This window comes from Staurois parvus, unplaced genomic scaffold (assembly GCF_062004578.1).
Source record: "Staurois parvus isolate SC_StPar_1 unplaced genomic scaffold, SC_StPar_1.0 ptg000818l, whole genome shotgun sequence".
In the NCBI taxonomy this organism is placed as follows: Eukaryota; Metazoa; Chordata; class Amphibia; order Anura; family Ranidae; genus Staurois; species Staurois parvus.
In genome coordinates this window covers 8,491,519-8,510,202 of record NW_028318614.1, presented here as the reverse complement: position 1 = coordinate 8,510,202, position 18,684 = coordinate 8,491,519, and positions in this window count along the sequence as shown.

Sequence of the window (18,684 nt, the reverse complement as noted above, 5' to 3'; positions counted from 1 at the left end):
GAATGTTCAAAACTAATCTCAGAAAGTACTATTTTACTGAAAGAGTAGTTGATGATTGGAATAAACTTCTAGCAGAGGTAGTAAGCCAGCCAACAGTAAATAGCTTTAAACATGCTTGGGACAAGCAAAGATCTACACTCAGACAAAAAAAGTTAACAAAAAACAAAAAAAAACACCACCCCCCATAAAAACAAACCACAAAAAAACCCACAAAAACAAAAAAAGAAAATAAACACCGCCCCCCCCCCAAAAAAAACACAAAAAAGAAAAACAGGCACACTCGATGGACCACTCGGTCTTTTTCCACCACCACTTTTCTATATTTCTATGTTCTATGTTTTTAATTATAATACCTGGTACCCACTATGAAGGTAATTTTTTTTAGACACTTTCTGTTATAGTGCATCCTTGTCTCTGAATTGCTGTTCTGCTTTGTCATCCTGTCGCATATGTTTCCACTGGAGACTATGAGTGGCCATGCCAACAGACCCTACGTTTGCATTGTCGCCACTGGCACTGTTGGAAAGCTGGAGCAGAGCAATGATATGCATCTGACACAGGCGTTCATATATGCGGACAGGAAGCGGCTCAAAAGTTGCATCAGGAGATCAGCCATAGTATGCAAAATCTGGTGCAGCTGTGCATGGTAACCAGTCAGTTTCTAGGTTTTATTATCAAAGCCTAATTGAACAAACTTAAATTAAAAGCTGATTGGCTACCATGCACAGCTGCACCAGATTCCGAGTGCACCACTTTTATTATTATTACTATTATACAGGATTTATATAGCGCCAACAGTTTGCACAGCGCTTTACAAAATGAAGGTAGACATTACAGTTACAATACAATTTGGTACAAGAGGAAACAGAGGACCCTGCTCGTTAGAGCTTACCACTTTTAGTAAATCTCCCCCTAAATGTCACCCAATTGGGGTTTGCCTATGCAGGTAAAGGGTGCTTGTACATTAAAAAAAAAAAAAGCTCCGAGTGAAATTGAATAACGGTCTTGCTATAATTGTAGAACATTTATATACCACCTGAAGCCTGGCTGAAAAACTCCCAGAGACAGTGTCTCTCCCCCCTGCCCTGTTACTAGGACATTGCTAAATGTCTCTCAGTTACTACTGCTTACCCCTATCATCACAGGGCTCCTTAACTCTGATTCAAATCCCTTCACTTGCATAATTTGCTATCCCCTCTGTTGGGGAGAATGCATCCATGCGCAGGGGTTTGAGAGAAAGAGAGCTTTGTTTAGCAAAACAAAGACAACAGACATTTTCTATTTTACCATTTTTTCAGGTATGAACCATTACATGTTGTGTAATAAATTGGTTTTAGGGACAAGGGACAAGGGACCTTTGACACACATGATTTATAACAAAAAACATACTTATTGGATAACAAAAAAAGCCATCAGTTTTAACTCATTTATTGTTCCATTATCCATATCAACAGATTCAGGGACTAGGTCATCTACGTGTATGAGTCTGCTTATTGGGAATATATATTCTCAATGCCAGATGGCCACTAGTAATTATCAGCAATTCAACAACCATTAATTCAAAAGTAAGTCATATCCATATCTACCATCCAATCAGAAATATATTTCACTTTTATGACTACAGTAAAATTAAACCTAATTGAGCACATTAGTTTACTTTGCCTTTACATGATGTATATAAAGCTTTGAAGTTTTATTTATTTATATATTCCAGGTACTTATATAGCGCCGTTAATATGCACAGTACTTTACATATATATTGTACATTCACATCAGTCCCTAACCCTCAAGGGCTGTACAATCTAAGGTCCCTAACTCACATTCATACATACACATACTAGGGCCAATTTAGACAGGAGCCAATTAACCTGCCAACATGTCTTTGGAGTGTGGGAGGAAACTGGAGTACCCAGAGGAAACCCACGCAGACACAGGGAGAATATGCAAACTCCAAGCAGGAGGTGCCGTGGCTGGGACTTGAACCAATGATCCTAGTACTGGCAGGCAGAAGTGCTAACCATTTAGCCACTGTGCTGCACAAGTTGCATATGTAATGCTTTATAATTCAAGTGTGGTGTGAATAATATATAAATGTGTGCATAAAAGCTGAATAATATATATTTGTAATGGGATTTTTTTATCTTCCATGTAGGGGAAATTCATTTTAAATACTAAACAAAAAAAATCAGGGGGATCCTCAATTATACACTTATAGAGCTGAATTACAAAAAGTCTTGTCTAGCTGTTATATGGCACCATTGAGAATCACAAAGATCTTTCCTACTGCTTCCCCTCTGATTCCAAGGTTGCGGACTGGAGAGCACCATGTACCACATTTAGTGGATCTGCCTGAAAATCAAACATTTTTGGACCATAGTCTTTAGCCTGATCCATTCTGTGACTACTGTCAATATTGTACAAAATGTTAAAGTGGCCCTCTTTATCGATTTGTCCATCATATAAGCATGGAACTCTCCAGTTGTGTGACTAAGAACAAGCTTTCTTGGATAATGCTCCATGAAAATTCAGCTAGTATTCTTTGCAATAAACAAACTAGATTTGAGAAAATTTGGAACCCCTACAATCTACAATCCCCTATGCAATATTGGGGCTATACTGGGGAGTCGGAAGCCAAGCTGAGGGGTTCAACCATCTATGGCCTGTTCTTTTCTATTTGCTACTTTAGCTTTTAAACCCTTTTCTATTCCTTTTTTTTTCCAATTTCTTCCTTGTCTAATTTTCCCTTCCTAGTTATCTTTTTTTTCACTCTTTTTTACCATACTTACATGGTACATTGATTTAATATGTTTGAGGATCAACACCTAAATTTGGTGAATCCCAGTTCCCTACTAGACAGTGTCCTTTTATGACACAGAGAATAGCTGTGATTCAGAGGATCGCAGTTATTCTCTGGTCATTCACAGTTTATAACACTCAGGAGAACATGTTCAGCCCTTCACTGGAGATCTGTGTTCTCCCTCCAGATTCTCCAGCCCAGAGCTGGAGAATCGGAGGGACCGCAGACTAAGCAGAGATAATTTGCCTCTGCTTAGTAAACTGATCTTTTACTGTAATCTCGCGAGATTATAGTAAAATCAGCCGTTTTCCAGCGTTTGTAGATCATTCTCCCTTCGTTTGGAGAACTGATCTACATATGTTTCATAAACGGCATTCACAAGAGAACTGTGTTCTCCGAGAATGCCGGAAAACTGAGCAGCGATCTATTACTGCTGGTTCATAAATGGACACCATTATCAGTTGTGTTGCAATGGTCTACTGTGGTGAAAACTGCTACAGTCTGATTGTTGATCCTGCTGCTCATTTGTACTTTCCTTTTATTTAAAAAAAATATAATAAATATAAAATAGTATTATTATAAATTATAATACATTATAAATAAATATTAAAATAATAAAAATGATTCATACAGGAATACTAAAATAAAAAAATCTGAACTTTTCCTCTTAGTAACCTTACCTTTTGTCACTGCCTTCCCTTCCCAAGTCAGTGGAGACCCGTGTATTTTCTGCTAAATCTCTAGGGGTACAGTAAGGCAAAACAGCCCACTCCCTTGTCAGAGCTGTCTGTGGGAGCACATGGAGCCGCTTCATCGCCAGCTGTTGTCATAGAAACAAGATAAAGCACAGACCTAGAAATGGCGAGGATGCTAAATATGGCTTGTGATGCATTACAGGATTGTTACATTGCATGAGGGCCAGACTTTTTTCTATTTATAGCTTGATCAGTCATAAGAAGAAAGAGAAATGATTGCAAATGAAGATATTATAGTGAAATACTGCCGTTCAAGGGAAAAAAAATAAAGATTTTACGGAAAGAAAAGACTCTATATTACCAAACAGAATTTACCAAGACATCGACAAACATTTTTAAATGGCACTAAAATAAAATAGAATGATTGAAGTTGTCCATACCTATGTGGAAATGTATTATTAATATTGTTTTTGCATTCCATTAGTGCAGGAGTAGGCAACCTTAACCCCTTGGCGCCGCCACTTCCCGGCCCTTTAAGGGTTTCAGAATTAGGGAGGCGGGGCGGGGTTTAGAGTCATGTGACCGCCATGACACGCTGTCACGGTGGTCACATGATCGGGAAAGGTCCCAATCGGAAGAGGAGATCGGGACCTTTCTGTGAGTACCGGACATGTGTGCTTGGAGCGCGCAGGGCGCGCGCACTCAGCACATATGTTTTTTTTTTAATAGAACGCAAATGTGCGCCCGCTCAGCGTTTAGGCCCAGACGCCGGGAGGCCACACATTTGCATTCGGCTGGCGTGAAGAGGTTAAAGAGGTGGAGATCTACCTGAACAACATAGGAGAAGTCAAAGATCACCGAGCACAGTATTGCGCAGTTTTGCCTCCTCACACCTGATTGCAACCTCTAATTGCCATACTACCGTGTTGCAAACGCATGACAATCATGGGTTTAAATCAGGTGGTGAGGAGGCAACATATTGCTTCCTGACCACCTGCCAAAACACACTCGGATTGCTTTTCAGAGGAGCAGCAGTGCCGGCTGTACTTGTGAAAGAGCCCTCAGCGGCACCCTTAGGGCATGTTCACACGTAAATCTTGGGGGGGTGGAGTACAGTTGGGGCAGGAGCCAGTTACAGAGGAGACATCCACTTATGTGGCTCTTGCTCCCTACTACAGCTCCAACTTTACAAGTAGTCCCTCTGTTTGATGCTCTGGGATGGCGGGTCAGCAAGCCAAGACCGCAATCTACCAGTCACCTGGCTGAGATCGACTGGTAGATCAAAATCTTCTGGTTGCTGACCCCTGCATTAGAGTATCAGTCAGGTATGAAGTCTATTCACAAATGTGGCAATATTCACGAATGTGATAACACATTCGTAAGATACCCTACTTTCAGTCATGTGACTCTCATTGTCACATTTCATTAGACTCAAATGAAAACGACTCACTTATGATATTAGAAATGAAAATGAAGGTACTGGTACTTATCCTGGTGTGGTAACCTTGTGAATTCAGCCTCATGCATCATCTAAACTCCATTAACTGATAAAAATCTATTCTGTGGTATTGATGGATGGTAATAGAAGTGATAGTGAGGTGCTCCTTTATAGAGATACAGTGTGATGTTATACCACATAAGTGTTACCTAAAAAAGGCTAGGACAAAAAAATTATTAATAACACCGCTGTGGGGAGTTTATGATTGTCATGATTTTGTGCCCATGAAAACTTTAAGCTTTCTATGATTTCTTAGGATGCTGCCCAAAAGAATCTAGTTGGCAACCTTGTGTAGGGATCTGCTGCCCTCTATTGTCTGTAAATATTTTTTGCTTATTAATTACCCCAGAGTAATGCAGTCCATAGATGGGTCGAAAATCGGCCAATTTTCGCACCGTTAGTGGGTTAATTGGTCGGCCAATTTTTGGGATTTTGGCACATTTTTTTTTAAGTTGGAAAAAAATCGTCCGATTTTGCCGATCGGACGATTTTCCTGGCAATGATGGGCAAATTGGCCGATCTTTTTACCGATAAAAAATCTGCGCATGAGCCGTGACCTGCAAGAAGAAGAAGAAGACGAAAAAGAAGAAGAAGAAAAAGAAGAAGAAAAGAAGACGAAAAAGAAGAGGAAAAAGAAGAAAATGAAGAAGAGGAAAAAAAGAAAAAGAATAAGAATTCCAGTCCGCTATTATATTTGACATGAAAAAGTATTGCAACAATGTGTCTATTTGTATCCAAATAAAAACATCTGTATCCGAAATGGATACAAATAGATACATTGTTGCAATACTTTTTCATGTCAAATATAATAGTGGAGCTCTCTGCAGGGACAGAAGTAATTAAAAAAACAGCCGGTTTTCGACCCATCTATGGCCTACATCAGTTGGCGACAGGTAGGTACTTCCTGTCCCTGCTAACTGGGTAAGAAACTCAATTCTCCCTAGCTAAATGTCAAATTCTATATTTGAATTATTTTATACAGTATGTTCCTGGCAAGCACTACCTGCATTTAACATGTAGAATAAATATGACCTTTTGCTGAATTTTCATCCTAATTCTCGATGACCAGCAGAGTCCAGTTATTATCAGAGTTAAGTCAATATCAGAGCAGATAACGAGAGAGTATATGCGTGCCAAGTACTATAGTACAATTTACTCCTTTAGAGAAAACATAAAAAATTCTTAGAAAGCATGGAATTATTTCCTAAACAGCAATATGACAAACGTCGTGTATACTACCAACAACAATTATTATCTAGCACAGGGATAGGTAACCTTTGAGAGGTGGAGATCTACCTGAACAAGATGAAAAAAAATCAAAGATCACCGGGGTTCAGCGCCATTTAAAAAAAACCCCCAAAAACTAGCAAGGTCTAACTAAATAGCAAGGAAAATGTAGGAAAATATAATAAAACAAATGTCACTGTAAAAATACAAACTTAGCCAACCTTAAAAATGGACTGTGTCAGTCAGTAAGGCAGTGGACGGTGTCAGTAGAGCAGAGGTTGTCAGTCAGCAGGGCAGTGGATGATGTCTGTAGGGCAGAGGTTGTTGTCAGTCAGTAGAGCAGTGGATGGTATCAGTAGGGCAGAGGTTGGTGTCAGTAGAGCAGTGGATGGTGTCAGTAGAGCAGTGGACAGCATCAGTAGGGCAGAGGTTATTGTCAGTAGGGCAGTGGATGGTGTCAGTAGAGCAGAGGTTGGAGTCAGTAGAGCAGTGTATGGTTTCAGTAGGGCAGAGGTTGGTGTCAGTAGAGCAGAGGTTGGAGTCAGTAGAGCAGTGGATGGTGTCAGTAGGGCAGAGGTTGGTGTCAGTAGAGCAGAGGTTGGAGTCAGTAGAGCAGTGGATGGTGTCAGTAGGGCAGAGGTTGGAGTCAGTAGAGCAGTGGATGGTGTTAGTAGAGCAGTGGGCAGCATCAGTAGGGCAGAGGTTGGTGTCAGTAGGGCAGTGGATGGTGTCAGCAGTTTTTATTTTTACATTTTTAATTTTTAATATTTTTCACATTTTCTTTAGGAGCCCTGTTGAAAGGGGAGCACTTGGGGGAAGGGCCAGACAGCAGAAAAAGAGAAAAAGAGGACAAGGATGGGAGGGAGCAGTGGGGGAGGTGCTCTAGAACCAATCCCCTGGATTATCCTCCTGCAGCAGCAGTACACTGGTGGGTGGTGGGAGGGCAAGGAGGACCTTTCAGCTGCTGCAGGAGGACAATAAAGGGGATAGTTGGAAGGCAGATATTTTAAAAATCTGAACTCCCAGCAAGTGGCTGGGGATTGGGATTTTTCTGCCACCCCCCCCCCCCCCCCCCAGCTACCCTTGTGCCCTAACGTGGCTGCCTAAGCAGCCGTATGCTGGGTGCCAGCATAAGGCTGCTTAGGCAGCTGCCTTGGGGCAACAGGGTGGGGGGGGGCAGAGGAATCCCAATCCCCAGCCACTTGCTGGGAGTTCAGATTTTTTAGATACCTGTCCAAGGGAGGGAAGGGGGGGGAGGACACTGCTGATGGTGGAAAGGGGGGCAGAGGACATTTCTAGGGAGAGGGAAAGGGGGCTAGAGGTCACTGCTATGGAGGAAAGGGGGGCAGAGGACATTGCTTGGGCGGGAGGGGGCCAGTGGTCACTGCTATGGGGGAAAGGGGGGGCAGAGGACACTACTGTGGGAGGGGTGATTTTATGGGTGGTAGAGGACAGTTCTATGGGGGTGGCCCTGCCCATAACAATGTCCTCTGCATGTCACCCCCCTCCCCCCAGTAGTGTTCTCTGCCCCTCCTTTCCCCCATAGCAGTGACCTCTGGCTCCCCCTCCCCCATTTCCCCCAGCCTCCTCCACTGCTGCTGTCAATCTCAGTGCACAGCGGAGAGGAAGGCAGCAGAGCTCAGGACGGAGAAGCTGGTCAAATGAACTTTACATATTAACCTGCAGGTGATTGGTTGCTAGGTTGGTCCTGGTTAGTATGATAAGTTCATTTGGCCAGCTCCTCCCCCCGCTCTCTGTCCTGAGCTGTGCTGCCTTCCTCTACGCTGTGCACTGAGATTGACAGCAGCAGTGGAGGAGGCTGGGGGAAATGGGGGGGGGGGGGACCTGTCCGCGGTCTACCTGTCACCTGCCTGTTCAACGGGTTGCCGACCCCCGATCTAGTGTGTTATTTGTAGCAACCAACCATCTTCTCCCAGTATTACCACACTACCTGAGATTTCATTTCTATAGGCTAAACTTTGTACATCATCCTTCCTTTTTTGAAGCATCTCTGTGCACCTCTGTATATAACATGGAGCTGTATAAACTAAATGGAGGTAATAATGCATGGTAGAAAAACTAAAGTTACTTTAAAGAAGATGTCTCATTTTGATTTTTATTAATGTGTTCTGTTTTCTAGGGGACAAAGTGTGTACTTTGTTCCATCTCCCTAATTACAATTTTGAAAATTCTCACAACATTAATAAATTCTTGAAAATTCATTAATCTTTGCTGTTCAGATATACTGTATATACTGCATACATGGAGACTGGAGATACAGGAGACTGCATACATTTTTTCACACATTTCCATGTGTATATCATTTTTATCTCCTAGATTGTAAGCTCGTAAGAGTAGGGCCCTCTTACCCCTCGTACGTTGTTTGTTGTTGTTGTACTGTGCCATGTATTGTCCCCCCTATTGTACAGCGCTGAGCAAACCCTTTGGCGCTATATAAACTCGTAGTAATAATAATAATAATATCACATATATCCTCTGCTCCCAACGATCAGACCTACTCAATGTTTAGCATCACATCTTCAAAATAAACCTAATCCTATATCCATGTCAGAGTGTCCATGAAGGAATTTCTCTACACGTTTCCCAGACCAATGGTCTGCTTCCTCAGGAGAAACACAGAGGTAAATATATGACATGTAAATTATAGATAAACTACAATTTCTCAAACTCTTTGCCATATACATCTTAATATAAATTTAGGTATACAGTACTTATAATACAATGGGATAAAAAACTTAGGACCTGGACTGGGGGCCCGGCTATGATCCCTCAACCATGATCTGAAAGTGGCACCAGGAGGAATAGTACTTACTTACTTATAATACAATGTGATGAAAAAACTTAGGACCTGGACTGGGGGCCCGGCTATGATCCCTCAACCATGAGCTGAAAGTGGCACCAGGAGGAATAGTACTTAGATACTTACTTTCTGTAGGAACATTACATGAATAATATATATCATGGCTGTGCTCCTAAAATCCCAATATACAGTGAGGGGCTGATTTACTAAAGGCAAATAGGCTGTGCACTCCAAGTACACTTAGAAGTGCATTGAAAGTGCAGTTGCTCTAGATCTGAGGGGAACTTGCAAGGAACATAAAAAAAAACAGTATTTTTGCTTGCACATGATTGGATGAAAGAAATCAGCAGAGCTTCGCCTCAATTAAGAGCTTCCCCACGGATATAACGCAACTGCACTCTCAGTGCACAGCCTATTTACCTTTAGTAACTCAACCCCTATATCTTTATGGATGTTACGTGCAGGGGCGGACTGACAACTCATGGGGGCCCCGGGCAATAGGGGATCATGAGGCCCCTGTGTCCTTGTCCAAACTCAAAAAAGCCTATGAAAAAGGTACCAGGGGCATCTCATGGGGCCCCCCTACTGACCCCGGGCCCTCGGGCAGTGCCCGAGTTTCCAAATGGTCAGCCCGCCCCTGGTTACATGTGTATGTACATGAGATTGACAGCAGCAGTGGAGGAGGCTGGGGGAAATGGGGGGGATGGACCTGTCCACGGTCTACTTGTCACCTGCCCATGGTCAACAGGTAGACCATGTTCGGTGGGTTGCTGACCCTCGATCTAGTGTGTTATTTGTAGCAACCAACCATCTTCTCCCAGTATTACCACACTAACTGAGATTTCATTTCTATAGGCTAAACTTTGTACATCATTCTTTCTTTTTTAAAGCATCTGAGGGGAACATGCAAGGAACATAAAAAAAACGGTATTTTTGCTTACACATGATTGGATGAAAGAAATCAGCAGAGCTTCTCCTCAATTAAGAGCTTCCCCTTGGACATAAAGCAACTGCACTCGCAGTGCACAGCCTATTTACCTTTAGTAACTCAACCCCTATATCTTAATGGATATGTTACTTGTGTATGTATACCCACCCCGATTGCTATTCCCGATTATATACCTAATAGTGTTAAATGGACTAAAAGTAATCACTCTTTAACCCACATCTCCATCCATAAATTGCTTTATTGATCCCCTAACAGTCTCTATTTCGGCACTCACCTCACCCATCTGTGCTCCCATAACCCCTGGCTTTTCCCGTTTCATCACATAAGGGCTTGTCCTTTTTTCAAATAACAAAATGATAAACCGTCATACTTTACAAACCCATTATTTCTATGCATCCACCTATACTCAGATAGTATCATACCTGTATCTCTACCTTCCCTATTGCTCAATCATAGATACTTTTCTTAAGGGGTCCAAAAATCACTCCCCAAGGAAAAGCCCTTAAACTGGGGGTCTGCCAAGAAACTGATGCAAAATTTCTTACATAAGCCCAAGTTAAAAAAAAGCTGCTCAATGTACAAATAGCAGTCGGCAAAATGCTGCGGTGAACTTACTTTCACTTGATGGGTGCCCTGTCAGCTCTCACAACTAGCCTTATGCAAGCCATAGACGGTTCGTTTATCGGCCGAATTTTCATCCGAAAGAATATTCGCACCGTTAGTTGGCCGATTTTCGCGGTTCCTCCTCGTTTCTTTTATCGATCATGCTGGAAAATTTACGAAAAACGTCTGATTTTCGTAAGCATTGGTGGCAACAGAACGACCGATTTTTCGTTTTTCGTCTGAAAATTCATCCGTCTATGGTCTGCAGTAGACAACACCTAGACGATGGGACAAAGTGTTACATGTACTCTATCGCCAGTGATACAGAACACTTTAAAAACATTTGTTAAAATAGATCACATTTGGAGCAAACAGGGGCAGACTGACCATTTGGAAACTCGGGCACTGCCCGAGGACCCGGGGTCAGTAGGGGCCCCATGAGATGCCCCTGGTACCTTTTTCATAGGCTTTTTTGAGTTTGGGCAAAGATACAGGGGCCCCATGATCCCCCTATTGCACGGGGGCCCCATGAGTTGTCAGTCTGCCCCTGGGAGCAAAAGAAGTATTTTGTACAGTGTATGCAGATATACAGTATACTGTGGTTTATATTTCTGGTGTCTAGGCCAGGGGCGGACTGACAACTCATGGGGCCCCCGGGCAATAGGGATCATGGGGCCCCTGTGTCCTTGCCCAAAATCAAAAAAGCCTATGAAAAAGGTACCAGGGGCATCTCATGGGGCCCCCTACTGACCCCGGGCCCTCAGGCAGTGCCCAAGTTTCCATATGGTCAGTCCACCCCTGCTCTAGGCTATAATACATTTAGGTGTAGATAAACCCAGCATTTATGGGCAATGTATACTGTACATATCTGATTGTGTGCGGGTAGGATGAATGCTGCGGCAGGCACATACAACTCTTGGAAACAAAGGGGAGGTGAGATCTCATGAGCACTACAGTATCAGAGGGGCAGCATGCCCTGTATAATTAGGGACAAATGACTGTCAGTGTAGTCCTGGGACTTTGAACTTGCTGCTGTCTGATGTTGTTAGCAGTGAGATGAGGACAAATTCATGGCCAGGATGTGGAGTGATGTGTATTAAAGTCCAACTTGCAAATTAATGTGGCTTTTCCTTTATCATTGTAATCACTCACCACATCACTGTGTCATGAGAATGGAGCATGTTCACCTCCTCTGTGCCTATACATAGCCTGCCTGTACACCCGCACTTTGCACTATGTACAAACGGCTTTGTAAACAGAGGTACATGCTATCTGCTCAGCCTATGTTGTTGCCTGGGGTCTCAAGGTGCTAGGGGGCCCATCAGGGAACTTCAACTTAAAATGTACTTACGTGAGTGATCTGGCCGCTCATAAGGTGACACTCTAGTAAGCAGGTGTAAACATGGAGCAAAAATGGTGGGTCCATCGCTGCCCACCTAGGTATACTTTGGCTGTGTATAACGTATTACTTATTCATCCTTGCATTTGTTCCACATATACTGGGGGTGTAAATGCACAACTGCTTTTTATATTTACACACTGCTGTGCTTATTCACACAATACTCTGTTCTAGGCAACTAAATAAGAAACTGTCATGGGCAAAACCACCAATTAGGTCTGGTTCACACCTATGCATTTTTAGCGCTTTTTGCAGAAATGCACTACAGTCCATTTAACATGGTTTCCTATGAAACATGTTCACATCTATGCTTTTTTGAGCTGCTGCATTCTTGGAAAGGATCAGGGACCTTTTTAAAGGCAAAACGTTGTGTTCTTGGCTCAATAGACTTCAATGGAGATGCTAGAGAAAATGCATGTAGTGCGTTTTTGATGCGTTTTGCATTTTTAATCTGTCCAGCAACAAAAAAAGGCATCAAAAACTCGTGAAAAAAAAACACATGAAAAAAGACCAAACGCACCGCAAAAAGCACTGCTAGATGGACAAAACGCATAGTGCATTGGTGTGAACCAGGCCTAAAGCAGCATAGGCCTAGGTGGGCCCTGGTAATAGCCCTGGTAATAGCCCAATTACCTCCTTCCCATGTTTTCTGATATTTTCTATATAGTACATGTTAGCTCTTGCAGTACTGGGTTTACAAAGGTAACTACCTGCTATTAAGATACTCATAAATAGGCTACTGAAATGCACATACAGTGGATATAAAAAGTCTACACACCCCTGTTAAAATGTCAGGTTTCTGTGATGTAAAAAAATGAGACAAAGATAAATCATTTCAGAACGTTTTCCACCTTTAATGTGACCTATAAACTGTACAACTCAATTGCAAAACAAACAAATCTTTTAGGGGAGGGGAGTAAACATAAAAAACTAAAATACTATGGTTGCATAAGAATGCACACCTTCATAACTGGGGATGTAGCTGTGTTCAGAATTAAGCAATCACATTCAAAATCATGTTAAATAAGAGTCAGCACACACCAGCCATCATTTAAAGTGACTCTGATTAACCCCAATTAAAGTTCAGCTGTTCTAGTAGGTCTTTCCTAATATTTTCTTAGTCACATCCTACAGCAAAAGCCATAGTCTGCAGAGAGCTTCCAAAGCATCAGAGGGATCTCATTGTTAAAAGGTATCAGCCAGAAGAAGGGTACAAAAGAATTTCCAAGGTATTTAGATATACCATGGAACATAGTAAAGACACTCATCAACTGGAGAAAATATGGCGCAACAGTGACATTACCAAGAACTGGACATCCCTCCAAAATTGATGAAAAGAAAATTGTTCTGAGAGGCTGCAAAGAGGCCTACAGCAACATTAAAGGAGCTGCAGGAATATCTGGAAAGTACTGGCTGTGTGGTACATGTGATAACAATCTCCTGTATTCTTCATATGTCTGGGCTATGGGGTAGAGTGTAAAGACGGAAGCCTTTTCTTACGAAGAAAAACATCCAAGCCCGACTAAATATTGCAAAAACACATCTGATATTTCACAAAAGTATGTGGGATAATGTGTTCTGGTCTGATGAAACCAAGGTTGAACTTTTTGGCCATAATTCCAAAAGATATGTTTGGCGCAAAAACAACACTGCACATCACCAAAAGAACACCATACCCACAGTGAAGCATGGTGGTGGCAGTATCATGCTTTGGGGCTGTTTTTCTTCAGCTGGAACTGGGGCCTTAGTCAAGGTAGAGGAATTATGAACAGTTCCAAATACCAGTCAATATTGGCACAAAACCTTCAGGCTTCTGCCTGAAAGCTGAACATGAAGAGGGACTTCATCTTTCAGCATGACAACGACCCAAAGCATACATCCAAATCAACAGGAATGGCCTTCACCTTTAATCTTCACCAGAAGAAGATTAAAGTTTTGGAATGGCCCAGCCAGAGCCCAGACCTGAATCCAATTGAAAATCTGTGGGGTGATCTGAAGAGGGCTGTGTACAGGAGATGCCCTTGCAATCTGACAGATTTGGAGTGTTTTTGCAAGGAAGAGTGGGCAATTTTTGTCAAGTCAAGATGTGCCATGCTGATAGACTCATACCCAAAGAGACTGAGCGCTGTAATAAAAAGGTGCGTCAACAAAGTATTAGTTTAAGGGTGTGCACACTTATGCAACCATATTATTTTGTTGTACAGTTTATAGGTCACATTAAAGGTGGAAAAAGTTCTGAAATTATTTATCTTTGTCTCATTCTTTTACATCACAGAAACTTGACATTTTAACAGGGGTGTGTAGACTTTTATATCTACAGTAAATGGAGTGTAACTACTGCACGTAGCCCAAGATTTGAGCAAAAAAGAGTCTGTGACAATAAGTGCAATCTGCTATCTGGTCTGTATGAGGAGGGCAATAGAAAGTTATATACGACAGTATATAGCAGGAGCGGACTGACCATTTGGAAACTCGGGCACTGCCCGAGGACCCGGGGTCAGTAGGGGGCCCCATGAGATGCCCCTGGTACCTTTTTCATAGGTTTTTGAGTTTGGGCAAGGACACAGGGGCCCCATGATCCCCTATTGCCTGGGGGCCCCATGAGTTGTCAGTCCGCCCCTGGTATATAGTATGAAAAGTTGGGTGTTTATAACATACAACAGAGTGTATAATATGGAGCCATGTGGAGCTTTAAACTGCACAAAGTGTAGTGTGCACAGTGCCAGGATAAGGTCCTTTAGCACCCAAAGTGAGGATGCATCCCCCCCTCCCAAGCTCAGCATTACAAAAATTATCACAAGTTTAAACAGTTTCTATACAAAATGCAAAAAAAAAGAAGAAAATAATTAGAGATAACTAAAATTTTAACTACAAATTTTTGGATTACCAAAATATGTTATGGTTTCCTACCTTGGCAGGGCAAGGCCCTGCCACTGTGGAAAAAGGAGAAAGTGACACAGGGTTTGTACATATGCAGAGTGCTGGGCTCCAGAATGTCAGTTCTGAGTGGAGTGGTTTTTCATCTTTCTTCTGGTTCTGTAATTCCCCAATCAGGAGCTGGAGGTTGGAGACTCCAAAGTGCTTTGGGAGAGAAGGAGTCCCTAAGGCAGTGATGGCGAACCTTTTTGAGCCCGAGTGCCCAAACTGCAACCCAAAACCAACTTATTTCTTTCAAAGTGCCAACACTGCAATGAAACCTGAATATCGAGCTTTTGGTTTAGAAAAAACAACTCGTACAGTAGTGCAAACTAATTAACAGTACAGGGATGACCAGAGACTGCGGACACAGTACAGGGATGACCAGAGACTGCGGACACAGTACAGGGATGACCAGAGACTGCGGACACAGTACAGGAGATGACCAGAGACTGCGGACACAGTACAGGGATGACCAGAGACTGCGGACACAGTACAGGGATGACCAGAGACTGCGGACAGTACAGGGATGACCAGAGACTGCGGACAGTACAGGGATGACCAGAGACTGCGGACACAGTACAGGGATGACCAGAGACTGCGGACACAGTACAGGGGATGACCAGAGACTGCGGACACAGTACAGGAGATGACCAGAGACTGCGGACACAGTACAGGGATGACCAGAGACTGCGGACACAGTACAGGAGATGACCAGAGACTGCGGACAGTACAGGGATGACCAGAGACTGCGGACAGTACAGGGATGACCAGAGACTGCGGACACAGTACAGGGATGACCAGAGACTGCAGACACAGTACAGGGATGACCAGAGACTGCAGACACAGTACAGGGATGACCAGAGACTGCGGACAGTACAGGGGATGACCAGAGACTGCGGACACAGTACAGGGATGACCAGAGACTGCGGACACAGTACAGGAGATGACCAGAGACTGCGGACAGTACAGGGATGACCAGAGACTGCGGACACAGTACAGGAGATGACCAGAGACTGCGGACACAGTACAGGGATGACCAGAGACTGCGGACACAGTACAGGGATGACCAGAGACTGCGGACAGTACAGGAGATGACCAGAGACTGCGGACACAGTACAGGAGATGACCAGAGACTGCGGACACAGTACAGGAGATGACCAGAGACTGCGGACACAGTACAGGAGATGACCAGAGACTGCGAACAGTACAGGAGATGACCAGAGACTGCGAACAGTACAGGAGATAACCAGAGACTGCGGACAGTACAGGAGATGACCAGAGACTGCGGACAGTACAGGGATGACCAGAGACTGCGGACACAGTACAGGGATGACCAGAGACTGCGGACACAGTACAGGAGATGACCAGAGACTGCGGACACAGTACAGGGATGACCAGTGACTGCGGACAGTACAGGGATGACCAGAGACTGCGGAAAGTACAGGAGATGACCAGAGACTGCGGACAGTACAGGGATGACCAGAGACTGCGGACATAGTACAGGGATGACCAGTGACTGCGGACAGTACAGGGATGACCAGAGACTGCGGACAGTACAGGGATGACCAGAGACTGCGGACACAGTACAGGGATGACCAGAGACTGCGGACAGTACAGGGATGACCAGAGACTGCGGACACAGTACAGGGATGACCAGAGACTGCGGACACAGTACAGGAGATGACCAGAGACTGCGGACACAGTACAGGAGATGACCAGAGACTGCGGACACAGTACAGGGATGACCAGAGACTGCGGACACAGTACAGGAGATGACCAGAGACTGCGGACAGCACAGGGATGACCAGAGACTGCGGACACAGTACAGGGATGACCAGAGACTGCGGACAGTACAGGGATGACCAGAGACTGCGGACACAGTACAGGGATGACCAGAGACTGCGGACACAGTACAGGAGATGACCAGAGACTGCGGACAGTACAGGGATGACCAGAGACTGCGGACACAGTACAGGAGATGACCAGAGACTGTGGACACAGTACAGGGATGACCAGAGACTGCGGACACAGTACAGGGATGACCAGAGACTGCGGACAGTACAGGAGATGACCAGAGACTGCGGACAGTACAGGAGATGACCAGAGACTGCGGACACAGTACAGGAGATGACCAGAGACTGCGGACACAGTACAGGAGATGACCAGAGACTGCGAACAGTACAGGAGATGACCAGAGACTGCGGACAGTACAGGAGATGACCAGAGACTGCGGACAGTACAGGGATGACCAGAGACTGCGGACACAGTACAGGGATGACCAGAGACTGCGGACAGTACAGGGATGACCAGAGACTGCGGACAGTACAGGGATGACCAGAGACTGCGGACACAGTACAGGAGATGACCAGAGACTGCGGACACAGTACAGGGATGACCAGTGACTGCGGACAGTACAGGGATGACCAGAGACTGCGGAAAGTACAGGAGATGACCAGAGACTGCTAACAGTACAGGGATGACCAGAGACTGCGGACATAGTACAGGGATGACCAGTGACTGCGGACAGTACAGGGATGACCAGAGACTGCGGACACAGTACAGGGATGACCAGAGACTGCGGACACAGTACAGGATGACCAGAGACTGCGGACACAGTACAGGGATGACCAGAGACTGCGGACACAGTACAGGAGATGACCAGAGACTGCGGACACAGTACAGGGATGACCAGAGACTGCGGACACAGTACAGGGATGACCAGAGACTGCGGACAGCACAGGGATGACCAGAGACTGCGGACACAGTACAGGAGATGACCAGAGACTGCGGACAGTACAGGGGATGACCAGAGACTGCGGACAGCACAGGAGATGACCAGAGACTGCGGACAGTACAGGAGATGACCAGAGACTGCGGACAGTACAGGGATGACCAGAGACTGCGGACACAGTACAGGGATGACCAGAGACTGCGGACAGTACAGGGATGACCAGAGACTGCGGACAGTACAGGGATGACCAGAGACTGCGGACACAGTACAGGAGATGACCAGAGACTGCGGACACAGTACAGGGATGACCAGTGACTGCGGACAGTACAGGGATGACCAGAGACTGCGGAAAGTACAGGAGATGACCAGAGACTGCTAACAGTACAGGGATGACCAGAGACTGCGGACATAGTACAGGGATGACCAGTGACTGCGGACAGTACAGGGATGACCAGAGACTGCGGACACAGTACAGGGATGACCAGAGACTGCGGACACAGTACAGGATGACCAGAGACTGCGGACACAGTACAGGGATGACCAGAGACTGCGGACACAGTACAGGAGATGACCAGAGACTGCGGACACAGTACAGGGATGACCAGAGACTGCGGACACAGTACAGGGATGACCAGAGACTGCGGACAGCACAGGGATGACCAGAGACTGCGGACAGTACAGGAGATGACCAGAGACTGCGGACAGTACAGGGGATGACCAGAGACTGCGGACAGCACAGGGATGACCAGAGACTGCGGACAGTACAGATGACTGCTGACCTTTGGGGAGGGAGGGGGAGCGGTTACCTGAATTTGACAGGTACCCGCTCTTACTTCCGCAGAGTTTTTTTTTTATCTTACCTGTTCCTTTATCCAGCCGCGCGCTGTCTTCCCGGCTTCTGTAGTGTGGGCGCTCGTCGGACAGCCGGATGCCCAGTGCGCATGCGCGAGAAGCGCTGCGCTTTGTGATTGGTCCGGCGGCTTCTGGGATCTGTCATGTGTCCCAGGTACCGCCTTACCATTCACAAAGAGCACTGCTTCTTGTG